Below are 21472 nucleotides of genomic sequence, written 5' to 3'. Positions count from 1 at the left end.
TGAAACATATTTCATAATCAAATAGTTAGCTTAGAAACCCCATTAGGGGATTGGAGATAGAGAGGGAACTTTAGGAGACCACAATAAGATTAATGATCACTCAAGAAAGTAATGGGAAAATCCTGAAACAATGTGGGCTTGCTTGACTCATAAAGCAGAACAAGTTGGTTAGCATCAAAGCCAGATTGGCTTGCTTAACAACAAAATCAAGCCAACTTGATTAGCAACAAAACCATGTTAACAGAAGCACGAGACATGCCCCCAAGCAATAAAACAATGCTGGCATGAGACCTATACCCTGCCCAGTGAGCTCAGTAAGTTAATGACCCCCAAAACATGCTCTTTGACCCCTAGAACATGCTCTTTGCACAATGCCCCCAAAACAATAAAACAATAGTGGAGAATAAGGCCTACAACCTGCCGGTGGTGTCATCAAGTTAATGACCCCCCAGGATATGCTCTGTGTACACACGCCAAAAAACAGTCATTTATGGAAAGGTGATTTCAAAGTGAAAGACCCTGATTGTACTGAGACCTGAAATAATTTTTCCAAAGTGCCATGACAGTCCTGGCCTGACCATGTAGGGACAAGAAAACTCCCCTGTCCACCCTGGAGAAGGAGCTGATGATGGAAATGTGACGTCTACTCAAGAAAGACAAAGAAGGTCTTCTTCCCCTCCCTTCTCTTCCTTTGATTATGAAAATGTGACCCACTAAGTACTCGGGGCAGTGCAATGCTTGCCTGCCCGTTTGTAAGCCTCACAAGCATCCTATTGTAATAAACCACTTCTTATCTATCACTTTGCCTCTCACTGAATTCTTTCTGCCATGAGACATAAAGGACCAGGCTCCTTGGAGACCCCAAGACCACACCTATTGGTTTCAATAGGATATCACTATAGTATAGATACTGAAAAATGATTCCATAGAAATTGATTGCATTACAAAAAATGTGTGTGTATGTATGTGTGTGTATTTACTCAACTGTAAATAATAAGGAAGCCATTCTGTTGAAAGGTCCAGGTATCATATAACATATAAATGAAGTGTGAGTGTTTTATTAACATTAACACAACTCTATGAATGAATTTACAGAGCAGAGCTGTACACATATAGATTTTAAAATTATTTCCTAATTCAGTAGAAAAAAATTAAAATATCAGTTTTCTCATTTATATTTTTAAGTTAACATGTGTGGAGATCTCTACAGTAATAGTATGTTTCATTTTATTTGGGCCTCTGAGTTATAATTCTGTTTGCGCTTTCACATCCAGTACACAATTGCAATGACCTAAAATATTTTGTATACTTACTGTATATTGAACCATCTACTTTTTTACTTTCCCTTAATGCAATGATATACAACAAGCTGTTCCCTTGAGGAAGAGAACACTCATTGCAAATATCCTGCATTGTGTTTCATTCCTTTGCTTTTTTTTTTTCACCTATAGGTGTCAGTTTGCAACCTGTGTCTTACCAGTTTTTTGATTCTTTTATTTTTAATTTTTTTTTAAACATCTTTATTGGAGTATAATTGCTTTACAATGGTGTACTCCTTTGCTTTTTAATAAAATTCTGCAGATATGTTGACTGAAGATATGTTTATTTTATTGTGTAGCCAACATTTTAAATTAAAATATGAGTATATTTTGTTGAATTTTAGGAGTTCTTTAAATACTTTGGATAACACTCTTTTATCAGATAAGTCTTGAGGATATATTTTCTCCCAGTCTGTGGCTTATCTTCTACTTCTCTTGACAACGTTTTTTTTACCGAGCAAAAATTTTTTTTTTTTTCCCCTGGTACACAGGCCTCTCACTGTGTGGCCTCTCCCATTGCGGAGCACAGGCTCCGGACGTGCAGGCCCAGCAGCCATGGCTCATGGACCCAGCTGCTCCGCAGCATGTGGGATCTTCCCAGACCAGGGCATGAACCCGTGTCCCCTGCATCAGCAGGCGGACTCTCAACCACTGCGCCACCAGGGAAGCCCCCGAGCAAAAATTTTTAAGTTTAATGAAGTCTAGCTTATCATCTCCTTCATGTATCAATCCTTTGCTGTTGTATCTTAATTTTATTACCACACTAAAGACCACCTTGCTTTCCTCTTATATTATCATCTAGGAGTTTTACAGCTTTTTGTTTTACATTTACCCATTTTTAATAAATTTTTGTGACAGGTATAAGGCCTAGGTCGTCTAGATTTTTTTTTTTTGGGGGTGCATGTCCAGTTTTTCCAGAAACATTTGTTGCAAAGACTATCTCTGCTCCATTGTATTGCCTTTGCTTCTTTGTTAAAGATCAACTGTCTATATTACATGTGCCTATTTCTGGGCTTTCTAATCTGTTCCTTTGATCTATTTGACTATTCTTTCATCAATATTGCACTGACTTGATTATTGTAGCTTCACAGTAATCGAAGTAAGTTAGTGTCAGTCCTCTATCTTTGCTCTTCTCCTTCGATATTTTGCTGGCTATCTTTTGCCTCTCCATATAAACTTTAGAATCAGTTTGTCAATATCTGCAAAATAACTTACTGGAATTCTTACCGGGATTGCACTGAGGCTATAGATCAAGCTGGGAAGAACTGAAATCATGACATTATTGAGTCTTCCTATCCATGAACATGGACTATCTCTCCTCTTATTTAATTCTCCTTTGATTTCTTTCATCACAGGTGTAGCTTTCCTCATACAAATCTTGTACTTATTTTGTTAGATTTATACCTAAGTATTTCATTTTGGGGGTGCTCCTGTAAATGATACTGAATTTTAAATTTCAAATTCCACTTATTCATTGCTAATTCATACTTTCTTTAAGAGAAAAAAATTCATCAAAATATTCTGATTCACCATAGAAGGTATGGATACACAAAATGCATGAAGAAAGATATAAAAATAAATAAGCATTTACACAGATTTTAGTACACAGTACATGCTGATCACTGGGTACTGTTAAAGGTAGATACTTAGATACTCTAACTTTGCCCTTAAAGATCTGTCTATTTTTGTTTTTGTCACTTAGGATTTTTCATCCAAAATAGCAGAACTCATGATTACAAGTGGTTTAAAAATAAGGAAAATTCAATATTTTGTATTTAATTCAATATTAAATCAGGTAGTAGAAGTAATCAGGTGAGTATTTAATTTATCATAAAAATAAGGGATTTATTTTTGTCCAGCTATTCCCAGCCTGATGGCTTTGTTCTAAATACATACACTAATAAATCAAAAAAAAAATCTACCAAAGTTCTTACATAACACCTTCATTCAGCTATTCCTAGTGAAAGACAAACAGCATCTCTCCTTGTGCCTCTATTTTTCCAGGAGGCAAACCTTTCCCAGTAGCCATGCAGCAGAGTTCCCCTTGCATCTCACTGTTCAGAATTGTGTACCATGTCTGTGGAAAAAACAGGCTTTGACAAAGGAAATGGTACATCTACAAAAAGTGGGGTTATTAGTGAAGAAGAAAGGAGAAATGGCTGTTAAAAAGGCAATCAGGGGCTTCCCTGGTGGCGCAGTGGTTGAGAGTCCGCCTGCCGATGCAGGGGACACAGGTTCGTGCCCCGGTCCGGGAAGATCCCATATGCCGCGGAGCACGGCTGGGCCCGTGAGCCATGGCCACTGAGCCTGCTCGTATGGAGCCCGTGCTCCGCAACGGGAGAGGCCACAGCAGTGAGAGGCCCGCGTACAGCAAAAAAAAAAAAAAAAAAAGGCAATCAGGGGGCTTCCCTGGTGGCACAGTGGTTCAGAGTCCGCCTGCCGATGCACGGGACACGGTTCGTGCCCCGGTCCGGGAAGATCCCACATGCTGCGGAGCGGCTGGGCCCGTGAGCCATGGCCGCTGAGCCTGCGCGTCCGGAGCCTATGCTCCGCAACGGGAGAGGCCACAACAGCGAGAGGTCCGCGTACCGCAAAAAAAAAAAAAAAAAAGGCAATCAACAGAGTCCTCTCTAGGATTACAGTATATCAATGGGTACTGGTAGTTATAATTCAGGTAAAGTGTGAAAGCTGGTGATATCATGAAATCATAGCAAATTAAATCCACCATGAAGCTCATGACCATCTTTCCTTTTCTAGTTACTGATGAGGAAATCGAGGCCTAGGAAACCCAATTCAATACCACCCAATCCAGGGTCATGGTACTGTGTAGTAGTAGGACTTGCTTCAAGTTTACCAGATTTTGACTCCAGCATCTTTTCTATTAAGATTTTTTCCCCCTCAATTGTTGGTTTAATTTTCTGTCTTTCACTAGTTCAGCAGCAAAACACTATCTTCAAGAAGAAAAAAATCAAAGATCTAAACAACTTAGTTCTTTCTGGATAAAGAACTTCTTTTTGGATAAAGAGAGATAGGGAAATTTTATGCTTCGAAAGATAATTCACAAGCGAATTGTGTTTAGGAGAAACCTGGGTTTATTTTAATATTTTTTAAATGTAGAAGTGAGAAAAATGTAATTTCTTTTGCTTCTTTCATTGAAATGTATCATAAGGAAAGTTATGAATGTTCTTTCATTTAAAGAGTTTTATCTGGTTATTCACTGTATAGTCTTAATTATCAAGTATATTTTTCCTTTAAGATAAACTTTTCTTTCATTTACCAAATTACTGCATGCTCACAATATATATCTTTTCAAAGATTCGTTTTTGAACTAAGTTTTATATTGTTATCTATTTTAAGTCATGTATACTAAGACAAGTTTCAAAAGAATTTTATTAGCCCCAGGCTTGAGCCCAGAGTTTTCTGCTACTGGTTCTCCCCATTTCCCCAATAAACACTTTTCCCATCACCCCAAACAGACCTCTTAGGATCAAACCTATAGGCTGGTCCATCAGGCTGGGCCAAGCAGGGACATATTTTTCATTTTGAAATTTACATGCTTAGGCTACAAAAGTGAACTTCAGAATCAAATTCTTTTATTTTGCTTTTGATTTTGTTCATCTCTGCAATCATTTCCCTATGTCTGTTGCCTAATATTGTCTCTACTGGAAAAATGTGGAATCCCAGAATACTGATGAGAAACTTTGGGGTCCTGGTATATATCTTAGTTTTTCTCAAACCATAATCACAAGCAGCTTTCTACTCTGCTGAGGCAGGCCAGCTACCTTATTTATTTATCTATTTATTTATTTATTTACTAACAATCCTTTCCCCAGGCACTTTTATTGGTAAACCTTACTGCTTATTGACAAAAAAAAGTGAAAGAACTCTTTCCTTCTTCACAAGAAGGAGCGGAGTTTATAAGAATGTGTGAAATACTGGATTATCAGGGAGAATAGTGTTATTCTCTAATAACTGCTACCAAACATCATCATCAAGTGCATTCCTTCCACATGGCACTTTAGGTCTCCTCTAACATTTTACCATTTGCATTTCCAGGCTAGGCCCAGATCATTTTCAGTTGCTAATTTGAAAGTATGCTTTTAAGTCACAGCAAATCTTCATTTCATTGAAGTGCACAGAGATGATGGCTCACTTAGTGTCCACGTGTGTCTTAATCCTTACCTCACAGCAACCTCAGTACTTCTTCACTATGAATAATCCTCCCCCAGTACCTCCACCCTTTTCTAGATCTTAGACACTACATCAATTGATAGAAAGAACCCATCCTTTTTCTGACCCTCATTATATTTTTGGCTCCAACTTACATTTGGCTATATTTATTGGCCATGCTGTTTGTTATTCCTCTATATTGGTTTTTATCTCAAAGTTATTCATACTCCATCTTTATTTATTTTTGGCTGCATTGGGTCTTTGTTGCTGCACACGGGCTTTCTCTAGTTGTGGTGAGTGGGGGTTACTCTTCCTTGTGGTGCGTGGGCCTCTCATTGCGGTGGCTTCTCTTTTTGTAGAGCACAGGCTCTAGGCGCACGGGCTTCAGTAGTTGTGGCAGGCGGGTTCAGTAATTGTGGCTCGTGGGCTCTAGAGCGCAGGCTCAGTAGTTGTGGCGCACGAGCTTGGTAGCTCCACGGCATGTGGGATCTTCCCAGACCAGGGCTCGAACCCACGTCCCCTGCATTGGCAGGTAGATTCTTAACCACTGCACCACCAGGGAAGTCCCCCCATCTTTAGTTTATCTGTTTTTTAATATAATTATCATGTCTACCTTGTTACAATGTGTCTTTCCTGGGAAAAGTACTTTCCCCAACCACTTCTGTTTGATCTGCCTGAACTGTTACTCTTGTTGTTATCCCTTGTTCACATACCAAGTCCCTCACTCTGACATCCAGCCCTCCACAATAAGGCCCTAATACTCCTTTGTTTTTTCACCCACTACTTGTCCCCTCTTATCTTTTGCACGATTCAAGTTCTACTTTCTTTTGTTTCCTGAACAAACATTGTGCTTACCTATCTCCTTGCCTTAAAGTGCTTTATACAGCTTATGCAGTTTTATACATCTTTATATATTATCCTACACAGCTTTTCCTTTCTGTTAGAATTCGCAATTTTCCTTGCCCCAAACACAACCTATTCAGTAACCTACCATTCTTCAAGGCACATCTCAAATGCAGCCTCCTCTAATGGGCTTTTCCTCGAAAATCTCTTGCCATCCTTTCTTCATTGCACAACAGTTTGTCTACCTGCCATTTGTATTTTACTCTACTATACGATTCTCTAAGATAGGGATAGTGTCTTAGTCACTTTATAGTTGTTTCTAAAGTCTAGCATTCTTCTGCCCTCTGACTAGCTATTATATATAGTCTTTGAGGCTGTGAGGTCAGTGTTCTACTTAGAACACAACTAATTTATCACTTAGTAATTCTAATTAATCTTTCAACACAGAAGGCAGTATCTTCTGATTTACTTCAATTTGCAGTTTGCTGTTTCTACAGGTCAGCACTATTGACTACTAGTAACTTAAAAAAACTGATTGCTGTACTATGTTTTAACTCATTTTTATACATTTAAATTAATCTGTATATCCTCTAAATTTATATTTTTCTTTTATGAATGTGGGTCACTGACATTTGTGACCCAAATCCAATCCCAATGCTCATGCTTTCTGTCTACATGTGTGAATTATTACTAATACATCTCCCGAAGAAGGTGACATTCTTTCATTGTACTCTACATGACACTGTGATGAGACAGGCATGGGTACCTTTGGGACCAAAATACATGTGACTCAAGCACTTAAGTTGGATTTTAGATTGTTCCTTCATATTCCTAAATTAACAATTATTAATATGATAAGTTTTATAAAAATTGAATGACTTAGCAAATATGCTTCTTCTAGACGCAGGATTTATAAAAGAAACATTTACATTTAATTATAATAACCACTAACAATGAATCACAGTCCTTTTCAATTCATGAAATTAATGGAGTTTGGTGACATGGGAAATGAGAGTTAAGTACTTTTGAAGGTCCAATGCCTCCAGGCTTCGTGAGATCTATTTCATGTTTGAAAGGACTGACACTCTAAGGGGAATCTAGTGATCTGAGAGTGTTCAGCTTTTCTTTAGACATTTACACTCAAGATGAATTTGTTTTTCAAATGAGGATGTAAAAAGGGATGTAATAAAAATAATTCTCCTGACCAGGACCACCTGATTTCCACTAAAGGTTTTTGTATACGCTGGAACTACTACAAGTGTAACTTTATATTTATCAACTTGCAGAAGAAAGTGAAAATGAAATTTCTGAGCCTGGTGTGCTGATAACATTTCTAAATAATTATGTCAAGTCTTCCAAGTATCATCTTCGATGGGAAAATAACTTGTCAGGGTACACTGAACTCATTTTTTCCCAAATTATTTGTTCCATATTAGGACTTAAGAAATATTTTCTAGCACATGATTTTAAATTGCTTATATTTATCTAAGACTATCCCTTCTGCTAGTTTTTATAAAATCTTCAACCAGATTTTTTTTCTCAGCACATTATGGGATGATACAATCTTATTTTGTATAATAAATATTTTGCCACTTTAATCTGATTCATCTTAATTTCTTCAGGCTGTTCTATGTACTCATTCACATTTTTATTAGGATAAAATAATTTTATTCTTATGTTGAAAACTTGTTCATACTGGTCTTTAGAAGTATGTTCTGGTAAACTTTAAGTTGTAACTGTAATCTCCTTGAGAAAAAAAAAAAAAACAACTGTGTAGGCTGCAAGAGGGTTTGAGTAATGCTTGATAAGGATTCAGTTATAAATTGGAAAAAACCTAAATTCTTGTCTCGAAGGGTAAAGGGCTCAGATTAGAGAAAGAAAAGCATCTCCCTCCCCATTTTCTGCTAAGAAATATTGAGATGTGTTCTCTTGTACTTGATTTTGTTTTTCTGTTTTTCTCAGAAGAGATATAAAGGTTACATGAAAATTTCTTCAGCAGTATTTACTAAACTAATTCCCTAACTGCAATGCCATTCAAGGACTGAGGATGCTAACAGGCTTAGAGCTGTAATTACATTGCAGTGACTTTTGACTTCAAGATAAGTTTCATAAACACAAGAATTTATGCTAGCTAATATTTAAACACAAATTTTAATTATGATGTAAAAATCAAATTAAAGCATATTTGACTGGAAACATGCTTTCTTAATTTATTTAGCCCTTTACTAGAAATAATGTTTAGACCTAAAAAATATGGACAAGATTATAGGGACAATAATTTTCACAAATGTAAGGTAAGATTCTTTAAAGGAAGGAAATTAGAAATAAATGCAATAGAAAATATGAATTACTGTTAAGTTTGCTATTAAATTTCACTTACGAAAATCACTAATATGGAATTGCTGAGATTCTTTGGCACAGTTTACCTCTGTGAACCAATATCATGAGATGGTAGTGCCTAAATCACAGAATGTCATTCTTACCAACACTTTCAAACCCCTTAAACAGATTAAAAAGAAACCTCAAGTAATAGCTATTAAAACTGACGGAACAGGGGCTTCCCTGGTGGTGCAGTGGTTGAGAGTCCGCCTGCTGATGCAGGGGACACGGGTTTGTGCCCTAGTCTGGGAAGATCCCACATGCCGCGGAGCGGCTGGGCCCGTGAGCCATGGCCGCTGAGCCCGTGAGCCATGGCCGCTGAGCCTGCGCGTCCGGAGCCTGTGCTCCGCAACGGGAGAGGCCACAGTGGTGAGAGGCCCGCGTACCGAAAAAAAAAACAAACAAAAAACCCCAAAAAACCTGATGGAACAGTTTGAAGAGAGGTGAGCACAATACCTTTGTGTCACAGACACAATCAGTCAGAGTGGCTTCCTTAAGGTCTTAGGAGTGGTTATGGACTATCCAACAGCAGTAGTTCATGTTGGGTTTAGTATGATTACCAAAACTTCCTGAAAATAGAAATTAGCAACCTAAATAATGTTGCAAATAAATGTCTGAGGCTTAAAATTACTTGGTCTCTTAATGAACACCAGAGAAAAATAATTAGTTAATTAACTGAAAGGAAAAAAACCTGCTGGGGTAGCCTTGTCCCCTTTTTAATTGATATGTACAAGTGAGCAGCCTAAGATGCCCAAATCCCCAAGAAAATGAAGGTAGAAATTTTGATAACACACTTTTTTTTCGGAAGTTGCCAGTGTTCTTGTGAAACTGTGAAAGTAGTTAAGTTCCTTTTTCTACACCTGCTGATCGCATTGTCTATGTTTCACTCTCAGCATATAATCAGTGTTTGCTGAATGAATCAATCAGTCAATCAAAGTACTAAAGGGTCACATTCCCTGATTCAAAATGTAGAGGCTTACCTCTGCCTCCACTGAAAAAACTCAAAGTGCTACAGCTGAGATAGGAGGGAAGGGGGCAGGACACAAATGTTACGTAAATGAAGAAGGGGCGCAGCTGTTGGGATGCGATAAAAACCTAGGACCAACTGGCTGGAACCAACTGAAACCAGGGTGGCTTTGAGAAGAGTCCTGCCATTGAGATATAGCTCATTATACCTTCATTGTAATGTTCAAAATTACTCCCCCTTTTGCCATGACAGTTCTGAAATGAAACATAAAAGGCCAAAAAGTTGGCAGTGGCCCAATTCCTGGGAAATCCCCACCCTTCCCTGAAATAGCAAGACTATTCCTCCCACTCATTAGCGTATGAAATTACTCAGCCCATAAAAACCAATGATCCCATACCCCAGGGCCGCTCTCACTTTCTGAGATGACCCCCACACCCTGGGGCTGCTCTCACCTTCTAAGGTCTGCTCTCACCTTCTAAGGTCTGCATTCTGCCTATGGAGTGTGTATCCCTCTATTTTATCAAATAAACTTGCTTTCGCTTTTCTTTGGCTTGCTCTTGAATTCTTTTCTGCACGAAGCCAAGGAGCCTCACTTGGCTGTCTGTCCTAAGGACTCCCACAGGTCCCAGGATGTGACATTTCCCTCTCCTGCAACACAGCTGCTCATCTAACTTGAGAATTCCCATGTGAAACTATCACACTGAATGTCATAATGGACATCTCATTCCCAGGCCCTAAACTCTTCATCTTAGAGGTGGGAGTGTGCACAACAGGATGATATATTATGCTTTCTGCATTTCACTACACACATCCTTGTTACCCCAGTCAATTTAAGAAGAACATGTGCCATCTTCATGGGTTCTGCATCCAACCTGCAAAGTCTATACCTTGAGCCAACTTCCTACTCCAGGCAGTAACTGGTGCCAATGTAGGCCAGCAATCAAAGCCACAGAACACCTACTCTGTAGTGTGCCAAGCTCTCAGAAACCATGGAAAGGAGTCTGAGCTGAAGACACCATCTGGATTGATTCAGAAGACATGTCTTCCACATCCAGTCTTTCATCTGTTGAGTTACTGAGGTAATTAGCACCCATGTATCCCCCCTTCTAATTTCCAAGTGGAAAAACAAGACATACTTGAACCTGCACACCCACTTCCACTACTCATGGGACTCCTGGCCTGTCTTCCCTGTCATCACTCACCAATATCAACTATTACGTAGCCCCAGCATCAGGGGAGGAGGGCCACTGTCCACATGAGAAGAAATACCCATCTCCAGCAGGCAATAAGACAATCCCCAGCAACAACTGAAACATCCATGGGTAGATGAATGGATAAATATGTGTCACCAGCAATGCCCACTGGGGTCCCTGAGAAAAATAAGATGGAATCTAGGTGATAAGATAAAGTTTAACTTCTTTTGTGCTTAGTCTAGTTTCACTTGCCAGTAGAGGGCTATGTGCAGAGGCCTTGCTCCTAACATGTCGGATTAAGGCTCCTAGTACAGAACCTTCATGCCTGATACCCCAACTGGCATGCTGTGTGCAAAAGTACTGAGCAGGACACATCAATTCAAGATGGCAGTAGCATACCGTGTGCAGAGATGCTGCACCCAGTGCTTCAGTCTGAAGTGCCATGAGGAGAACAGCTGCACCTGACCCTCAAGGACTCTGCCCCTCCCTCCACAGATGAGAACCCTATAAAGCAGCCCTACTGATGGCCTTTTGGGGACAGTGTGTAATCTGGAGTGAGAGGGAACCTCTCCATTCTTTAATCAAAGAATAAAGCTTTCCTTTGTTTCTGAACCAAACTTGTTCTCCTTCTATTGGAGCAAGTGACATCAGGCAGGAGGACCCTTATCGGGGCCTGACTCGAAAGGGTCAGTAACAAGTTTTGGTGATCCAGATGGGATGGACCACGGCCTTTTTGCCTCCACCTATCCACTAGGCTCTGGGCTCATCCCAGCTCCAGTGGGAGGAAGGCAGAGGCTTTGGGAGGTTCACGTGAGGATGAATGACTGTGTGATCTTTGACTACACTCTGATGGGATAAAATGGCGGTAGCCTTTGGCCGAATTCAGAACAACTCTGCCCAGCCACCCAATAGCCGGATGTGGTGTGCACACAGCGTAGCTCCCAGAGTAATCCAGACTGTGACCCCTTGAGGGGATCATACTCTGGCATCCTTGGGGATCAGAGACTGAAACTCAATAATGAGTATCTTCCTGCTGCCTCTGGCTGGCCTTCCCTTGGTACCGGACGCCTGGGGACGGTGAGTATCTGTGGACTAGAGGGAACCACGGCACTCTTGCCCGCTGTCTCACCGGTAGTGCTGACCTCTTGACCCCTGTACAAGGCAGTAGTGACTGTACCAAGGCTTTTTGCCCTCCTCGCCCACCTCCAGGGGTCAACAGTAGCATTCTCCATAGTCACATTCAGTTTGATAAGGGAAAGTGGGCAGCCCCGTGAGCCAAGAGGTGAGACCAGAACAAGGCCCAGGTAATAAGGACCAACTGACAAAACAGAATGAGGACGCTGGATCTGAGTTCAGAAAAAGGCATCGAAGACGCCCAAATGCAAACGGGTCCCAAGGTAGGTATGCGACCGGGGTCTTGACCTCTTCTGGTCAGTGCTAGTTTGTCTGAACTGGGATGGGGAGCCCTGTGAGCCACTCACAAGATCATTACTGGGAAGCCCTGTGAGCTGCTGGCAAGAATAGGAAAAACCCACTGCCCGACCTCTCCTCCCCACTCTGCTTAGGAGGCGAAACTTGGGTGATTCTTTACCAACTGAGGCTCCACGGGCTCTCCTTCCGGTATCAGCACAGAATACCAGCTACTCCAGTGATCTGGTGAGTACCCTGTGGGAATCCCTCATGCTTTTAGCTCTCACCCGGCAAGAAGCCTGAAAACTCCTCCTCTTCAGCCAAAAGGAGGAAAGAGAAGAGCCCCGTCTCAGACAGCTGTGCCACTCCCTAAGGGACTAAGGTGGTCAGGAGCCAACATGGCTAAGCTGTTCTGGCCTGGAGGCACTCCTGTCCAACCTCCTGTGGGACATTCTGACTGAGGAAGGACTGAGTATTTCAAGCACAGGCCATTATGAATTCAAAGGGAACCCCCAACTGTATCAGATCCCATGCCTATTTGGGTCTCTTAAGGAATCCATTAATGGTTTGGTTGCTGGTTCCAAATTTCCCAAACCAGAAATTTATTTGGGTCAAACCTTGGGGCATTTGTGTGCCAACAAATCACTCCAACCGCCCCCTCGGTAACCGGTAACAAATCCAAAACAGAACACCTAAGGTATGGGGAACCAAACATCTGCCATGTTGAAGGGTAGCCCATTAGGGTGTATCCTGCAGAACTGGAAGTTTTTCAGGTATCAGCCCCTAACTGAAAACATTTAATCTTCCTACGTAATACAGCCTGCCTCCAATACCAGCTGAGAGATGGGTAAAGTTGGCCTGTCTATGGGGCTACTAATTACCAGCCAAGGCCCAACAACCCACCAAGAAAAGTACTCTCTTTGAGTCAGGTCCCGATGAAGAAGAACAACTCATCCAGGTATATGTCCCATTTACCACTTTTGATCTGTATAAACACTGGCAAAGTCACAGTAAGGGGTTGATGGAAGATCCAGAGGAGTTCCTGAATCTGATTATGGGAAGCTTTCAGACCCATGACCCCACCTGCGCTGACCTGTAGAGCCCCCTCAATGTACTCTTAATGGGGGAAGAAAAGGCCAAGGTCTTTTTAAAAGCCAGAGAGGAAGCAAACAGAGAGAACACAAACAACGTAGTTTATGTTATTTTCAGACCAGGGAATTAAGTGGTCCCAGATAACAAACCCACCTGGGACCACGGAGACAATGGAAAAGAAACAGAACCAGATACCACTACCTCTTGCCTTGTTAAGGTTGCCCACTGGCTGTTTAAAAACTGAGATACAGAGGAGAAAAAGTCAGAATAAAAAGGCCTGGCCGCAAGCCCATTTACTGCCTATTGCCCTCCAATGTCAACTGGTCGGCAACGAGGGAATCTGGACTAACAGTCCATGGAGACTCGCAACTCTGTTGCAGGGGATTACTCCATGGGTACATCACTTGAGAGTAAACAACCCAAGACAATGGACCCTTCTGACTCCTCTGCTGAACCTTTCTCCAACCTAAAACTCCTTTTCTGAAAAACGGCAAACGATAAGTAACCCTATATGCCTTGCTGAGCAGTAGAGATTTGAAAATCTCTTAGCTGACCAGGGAAGGGTCTGTGTGCTGGCTAATACGTCATGTTGCTTTTACTTCAGTGCAAGTGGCCTGACTGAAGAAAGTGCAGACAGGCTACCGGAAACAGCAACTTGCCAAACAGAAGGCAGCCAGCCTCATCCGGCCGAACAAATGTGGAGCCGGGTAAAACAAGGCCTCCCCTGGGTCGCCGGTTTCTACTTTTCCTGGGCCCCTTAATAACCATTGTTCTCTTGCTGACACTTGGGCTATGTATCAAATTGTCTTGCGTCTTTTGTCTCCAAAAGGTTAGAATCTATAAAATGTCCAAGGGTAGTCGCTCAGGAACGCAAACTGGGCCAAGGCCTGGGGAAAATCAAAAATAACTAAAGGCAGCTGTGGGAAGCTCTGCTCCTCTCCCTGGGGTTATGACGACCTCCCAAATCAGCAGAAAACAGTCACAGAAGACAGACCAGCGCCCCTCAGCGCCCCTCGAGAATGAGAAGCCGGCCAAAAGGCAGAGGAGGGAATTGTCACCAGCAAAGTTATTAACAATTCCTGGGAAATAGAATCTGGGTAATACAATGAAGTCTAACCTTTTTTTGTTGTTTCTTTTCCTCTGTGCTTCGTCTTCTTTCTCTTGCTCATATGGTGCTACGTGCAGAGGTCTTGTACCTGGCACTTCAGACTAGATTCTTAGTTCAAGATGGCTGCACCGGACACCTCAGCTCAGCGGGCTGTGTGCAGAGACGCCGCGCCCACGCTAGGATCTGGAGCATGAGCAACACGTCTGCGCCTCCCGTGCGAACTCCGCCCCCTCCCCGCTGATCCCAATAAAGCAGCCCCGCCCCTGGCCTGGCCTGTCAGGGAGAGCAGGTGCTCTAGAGCACAAGCACACACCTCTCCACTCTTTGATTAAAGAATAAAGCTTTCCTTTGCTTCTGAACCGAACTCCGCCTCGTATTGACTTGAAGGACACTAGGCAGAAGGACCCTTGTTGGGGCCCGACTCTAAAGGGTCAGTAACATATGTGGTATAGACATACAATAGAATACTATTCAACCTTAAAAAAAGAAGAAAATTCTGCCAAATGCAACAATATGGATGAGCATCATGGATATTATGCTAAGTGAAGTAAACCAGTTACAGAAAGAAATACTGCATGATTCCACTTGTATGAGTTATTTAAAATAGTCAAATTCACATAATTAAAGACTGGAATGGTGGTTGCAAGGGGCTGAGGGGAAGGGGAAATGAGTTACCAATCAACAAACATAAAGTTTCAGTTAAGCAAGATGATAAGATCTAGGATCTGCTGTACAACATTGTACCTATAATCAAAAAATAATGTACACTTTAAAATGTTTTAAGACAGTAGATTTCATGTTAAGTGCTATTATTACACACATACACACACACACACATACACACGACAGCCACAAGCCCTGGAACACCAAGAGGGGTGCACTGGACTCCCAGTATGTAGGGGGTATTCTAAGGTAAGGTGGCTGTCTTTCATGTCTCTATTCCTTTCATTCAGTAGACTCACCACACTGAGATGTCCCTACTGCTCAGCTGGCAATGATGATATTTCCCAAACGTATTCATGTAATTTGTCCTGGACCCTCCCCACCCCCCTGCCCCCAAATTCCCCATCTTCTCTACTTCCTGTGCTTTCTCCACATAATGCTGAGCTCTGGATTCAGAATCCTGACAGCTGTCCTACACTGGGGTCCCTGGACTTGCTTTGTATGTGACTCTCATGGACCCTGGATAATGCTGTCCTCTTGGATCCTCACTAGCTAAGATTTTCCTGTCTGGCCCTATTCCTTGACACTTGGTCATTCTGATCGAATCCTTGCCTCTCACATGAAGGAGAAATACCATGTTGGCATAGCAGAATTTTAAAGCATTCCAAGAAATATCCTGTTACTCGGGAAATCACTGTATAAATTCAGCTTAATATGAGTGAGGTTGTAATATAATTATCGGCTAAACTTAATTAGAAAACAGGGAAATACAAAATATTAGTGAGACAATATTTTCTCACTCTTAAGTTTGACTATAATTTAAAGGATTGGTAAATTAAAGTGTCCGTAAATGTGTAGGGTATTAAAATACATTAATTTGGGAGGGAGGGAGACGCAAGAGGGAAGACACATGGGAGCATATGTATATGTATAGCTGATTCACTTTGTTATAAAGCAGAAACTAACACACCATTGTAAAGCAATTATATCCCAATAAAGATGTTTAAAAAAAAATACATTAATTTGTGAGACAGAACTAGAAGAAAAATGTTGGAAATAAATTTGGGCTATATCTATAAAAATATACAATCTTCTCCACTTTAACCCAATTTACATTTTGCAGTATCTTTCCTTTGAGAAAGCATGCACATGGGCCCTATAATGCATTTCCAAAATGTTGACTTCAGTTCTGTAAATCATATTAACAAATGGGAAACAACTTAGTTTCTAATTAGTAAGAGAACAGTTAAACTCATTATGACACATACTTGCTTTGGGTATAGTTAGATAAGTGAGGTTATCTATATGTGTTATCATGGAAAGATCCACATTCATTTTATTAAGTGGCAAGGGCAAGAAGAAAAACATGTTACTTTTATCCATTAAATTAAATATAGAACGTATTTCTATACTACATCTCTATATTGGAAATCCTAGACTCATCTTTTTTTTTTTTTTATGTTTCTCACTGCCTCTTTGATCAGGTCTTTATTCAAAATTAGCTGTCCAAAATGATTTGACCTTCACCGAATAAACAAATTTAAGTTTATGCAGCAGCCTTTTCCTCTGTGGTGGGTTTCTTTTCTGTGGGCTTCTTTTTAGCAGGCTTCTTTTCAGCTGCTGGTTTCTTGGTCACTGCAGCCTTTTTTTCCACCAAAGCCTTCTTTGGCTTCTTCAGCTTCTTAAGGCAAACAGCCTTCTTTCCCTTCTTTCCCACCACAGGCTCCTTGCCTGGAACCCCCTTCTCATCTGATTTGGCTTCTAGTGCTGCTGCTGCCCTATCCATCCGGATTTTGTGGTTCTTGGCCTGGCGAAGAATGGTGTTCTGGCGCGTGGTCTTTGCATATGGGTTTAGCTTCAACATGATTCTCAGGTTTTTCAGTGGATTCTTCTTCAAGACTCTGCGATGAATCTTCTTGCGTGGTGCTCGGAGGGCTCTTTGGATCTCTGGGTTTTTCAAGATTCTGCTAAGGTCTGTATTGAGCATCTTGTGCATGGGGAGGTTGTAGTTACTCTTGAGGGAGGCAGCTTTACGCCAAGTGCCATACAACTCATCTAACTTGCGGAAAGCACTTTCAGCCCAAATGCAGAAACGTCCCACATGCCCACCAGGAGCAAGTTTCAAAATGTTCAGTTTGCTTACATTAAGCAGAGTAATTCCAGGGATGTTTCTGAAGGCCTTGATGATACCACTGTCCTCATTATAAATGATGCAGGGTCCCCTGCACTTGATACGGCGACGGTTTCTCATTTTGCCTTTGCCAGCTCTCATTCGCTGCGAGGCGTAGACCTTTTTGATATCATTCCAAGCCTTAAGTTTCTTCAGGAGCAAAACAGCCTCCTCGGTCTTCTTGTAGCCTTCAACTTTATCTTCAACCACCAAAGGAAGTTCAGGAACTTCCTCTATACGATGACCTTTAGACATGGCCGGCGCTGGTAAAGCCGAGGCAGCCAACGCAGAGCAGATGGCATATCGCTTCTGCGTTGTATTCACTCTGCGGTGCCAACGTCGCCAGGTCTTGGTTGGTGCAAACATGCAGCCCCCACGACACATAATTCCAAAAGCACCCTGGCCAGAATGGTGAGTGCCACCACCTCGAACCCTGGGAATTCAAGCCATAGCTCTGCCAGTACCCCAAGACTCAGCACTGGTTTGATGACCTGCTAATTCACTGACAGCATAGAGCTGTCTGTTGTTTTTGCACAAGTTGGTGTGAACAAAGTTCACAATATCTGGTCGAATGGGAGCCTTGAATACAGCAGGCAAAGTGACATTTTTGCCAGATGACTCCCCCTTTTCAGAGTACACTGATATCAGTGGACGAGCACACGCCATGGCGGGGAGAGAAGGCCACGCTCCTCTCAACCCAGCGGCTCCCACAGGAAAAGCTAGAGTCATCTTTTTTTTTTTTTGCGGTACGCGGGCCTCTCACTGTCGTGGCCTCTCCCGTTGCGGAGCACAGGCTCCGGACGCACAGGCTCAGCGGCCATGACTCACGGGCCCAGCCGCTCCGCGGCATGTGGTATCTTCCCGGACCGGGGCACAAACCCGTGTCCCCTGCATCGGCAGGCGGACTCTCAACCACATCGCCACCAGGGAAGCCCTAGAGTCATCTTTTAAATTATACACACTAGACTCTCATTTGTGGTAACCTCTCAGTGAGGGCATGAATTTTGGAGAAATACTGCAAAGCAGAGAACTTTGATTTATGTATATTGTTAAAACTCTTTTGCCACAAAAATATATGCATCAGTAGCTTTCTTATTAAGATATTAAAATAGGCCAAACAAAGAAAGTAGCTAATAAGATAGAGTGTGTTAATAAGATAGAATGATTGCTGCATGATACAACACACAAAACCTGAATTTTGAATGGCTTAACACAAAGACATTTATTTTTGTGAAGATGAAACCTGATGTACATTGTCCTGGCCACACTACTATCAGGTGACCCATGGATCCAGGCTGTTCCACCTTCTAGTTCCACCATCACAACACAAACTCTCCGGGATGTTGCTGAACGAAAGAGAAAGCATAGAGGTGGCATACTGACTCCCATATTCTTTGGCCTGAAAGTGGCAAACTGCTTTTTCTCATATGTCAGCAGCAAGGGCTAGTCCAATGACGTGATGGGGACAAAAACTATACATACCATTAAATTATACTTTATTCTCATTTTCATCTTCCTATTTTAAGCCTGCATAAAGTACTTTGGTGATAGAGTCCTTCTTTTTATCACCTGGGACACATTATGGAATAGTGTGTAGTGAAATAACTGAGGACACGGAAAGGAGACGTGACCCATGAGCCCCCCCCCAAGCAAACTGGGGGTTGGCGAATAAGCCAGAACTGCAAACAGTCCTGAATGCTTTGAGCACCCCCCCGGCAAACCGGGGGCCTACGAATAAGCATTGAGTGCTTTGGGCACTGATCCATGAGATGTCCTCAGTATAATCAGAATGGTGGGAGCGCAACAAAATGTCCTTGTACTACTTCAGTATAATCAGAATGGTGGGAACACAAGGCAATGTCCTTGTGTTGCTTTTGCGCTCAAGGACAAAACATGGCCTGTTTTCAAAAAAGCCCATTATTACTTGTATAATCAATAAAAACATATGTTACTACTTTAACATTTCTAAAATGTTAAAAAAACAAGTCTTAAAATATAAACATAGGTAATACTTAAATAAAAACTACCACAACAAAACAAACGTCACTATTTTACCTGAGCGAGCGTCAACCCTCTACTGCTATACTTCGACACAATTCATCTCATATAATAAACTTACTTTCGACCCTATCATAAAAAAAAACTACAACAATAGTGGGAAGAGAAATGAATTATTGATAAAAGGCAGAAGGTTTACCTCTGGCTGGCAGGAGTGGAACAGTGTGGGCTCTAGACCAGTTCAGATCAGGGGTTTAGTCCCAGTATAGTCACAAACTATTCTGTTAATTCAGGCACATCCCAAGCTCTATGAACCTCAGTGTCCTCATCTCTGCAGTTGGTCTAATAATATGTCAAAAGTCTGTTGGAATGCGTGTAATGTATGTAAAACGCCTGGCACAGTGCTTGGTATATCTTAAATCTTTATGAATGGGAATTATTACTCTGGTTATTTTGACCACAAACGGAACCACCTTTACCTATTTTTTTAATTAAAAAATTAATCAAGGATGTATCAGAGTACATGAATCGCTGTAGGACATGAAATATCGAATCAGATAAAAATGGTTACTTGGCAAGTAAAAATCAAATAAAAATTTCCCCTCAAATAGTCTATTATATAATTTAGGTGTGGAGGTGTCATCCCAACTGGATGAAACTCAATGATCCTAGAATTTGTGTCAAGGACTAACTCCTTCCCTGCATGCCATGCAAACCACCATTTTCATTCATTTCACCCTTACCAAAAATCTAGCCCCAGATTAGATTTGCCAACATACATTCAAGATAACCTGATTAAAATGTTCTATGAATGTAGTGGACTCTGGCCCTCTAAGCCCTACATATACAGTGCCAGCCCAGTGTGTTCTGCACATATCATCTCAAGGGACTATCATACTTATTTCTCAAACACTCCTTGGAGATAATGTGCATAAATCATTTAGGTTGCAATGTGTTCAACTGTGCTGGGACAAAAGCACAGGACACCTTCCATTCTTGCCTTTCTTCATGATCTCAAAGTAACGGCTAGAAATTCTCCCTCCAGGTTTTTATCTCTGAATGCTGAGTTACACCATCTGAGAATGTGGCTCCCACTCACCTCTCCCATAGCTGTATCTTCTCCACCACCCAGCTTAACAACAAATCACCTCATACAACTCAAAAGCAAATGAACAAACACTCCAATTAAAAAATGGGCAGAGGACCTGAATAGGCCTGAAGACATACACATGGCCAACAGGTACATGAAAAGGTGTGGGACATCACTAATTATCAGGGAAATACAAATCAAAATCACAACCAGGTATCACCTCACACCTGTTAGAATGGCTAACATCAAAAAGACAAGGCATAAAAGTGTTGGCAAAGATGTGGAGAAAAAGGAATGCTTGTGTACTGTTGGTGGAAATATACTTTGGTGCAGCCACTATGGAAAACAGTATGAAGATTCATGAGAAAAAAATAACAATAGAACTAACATATGATCCAGCAATTCAACTTCTGGGCACATATGTAAAGAAATGGAATCACCATCTTGAAGAGATGTCTGCATTCCCTTGTTCATCACATCATTATTCACAACAGGCAAATATGCAAGTGACCCAAGTATCTGTCTGCAGATGAATGGATAAAGATGTGGTGTGTGTGTGTGTACAGACACATAGATGAGTACATACCTACATGTGCACAATTCTTGGCTTTTGTGTCTCTGATATTCTTACTCTGCTACTCTTCCTGTGGAAATAAGTCTCCAGTTTTATAAAAGAAGTTGAAAGAACTTGCACTGAGGGACTTCCCTTGTGGTCCAGTGGTTAAGACTCTGCGCTCCTAATGCAGGGGGCCTGGGTTCGATCCCTGGTCAGGGAACTAGATCCCGTGTGCCGCAGCTAAGAGAGTCCACATGCCACAACTAAGACCTGGTGCAGCCAAATAAATAAATAAAAGAACTTGCATTGAGTGTTATTTTAAAGTCAGCTTTTTAGGATTACATTTGTGCTTTTCATGAAGGAGTCTTTCCCTATACACATAGCAACTTATATTTCCTTTTGTCACGGAGACTTGTGATTTAAGTTAAAGCAGTCCCTGAGCCTGTCTGTGTTTTTGTTTGGATTAAGAGTTGGAGGTTTACGCAGAAAAGAAGACTTTTCTCTTCTTTGACAG

The 21472-nt window shown here is 41.5% G+C and overlaps 1 non-coding gene and 1 pseudogene across 1 annotated transcript; one reads left to right on the top strand and one right to left on the bottom strand.

Moving 5' to 3' along the window:
* Positions 1-16690: 16690 nt before the first annotated feature.
* LOC136142811 (large ribosomal subunit protein uL4 pseudogene) lies at positions 16691-18013 on the bottom strand (annotated as a pseudogene).
* A 3092-nt stretch (positions 18014-21105) lies between these two features.
* TRNAR-CCU (transfer RNA arginine (anticodon CCU)) lies at positions 21106-21178 on the top strand. Its single transcript has one exon. It is a non-coding gene; the product is annotated as a tRNA-Arg (tRNA).
* The last annotated feature ends 294 nt before the right edge of the window (positions 21179-21472 follow it).

The sequence above is a fragment of the Phocoena phocoena genome, chromosome X, assembly GCF_963924675.1.
Source record: "Phocoena phocoena chromosome X, mPhoPho1.1, whole genome shotgun sequence".
In the NCBI taxonomy this organism is placed as follows: domain Eukaryota; kingdom Metazoa; phylum Chordata; class Mammalia; order Artiodactyla; family Phocoenidae; genus Phocoena; species Phocoena phocoena.
The sequence above is the reverse complement of the archived record's forward strand: the minus strand, read 5'-3'. Positions and strand labels throughout refer to the sequence as shown.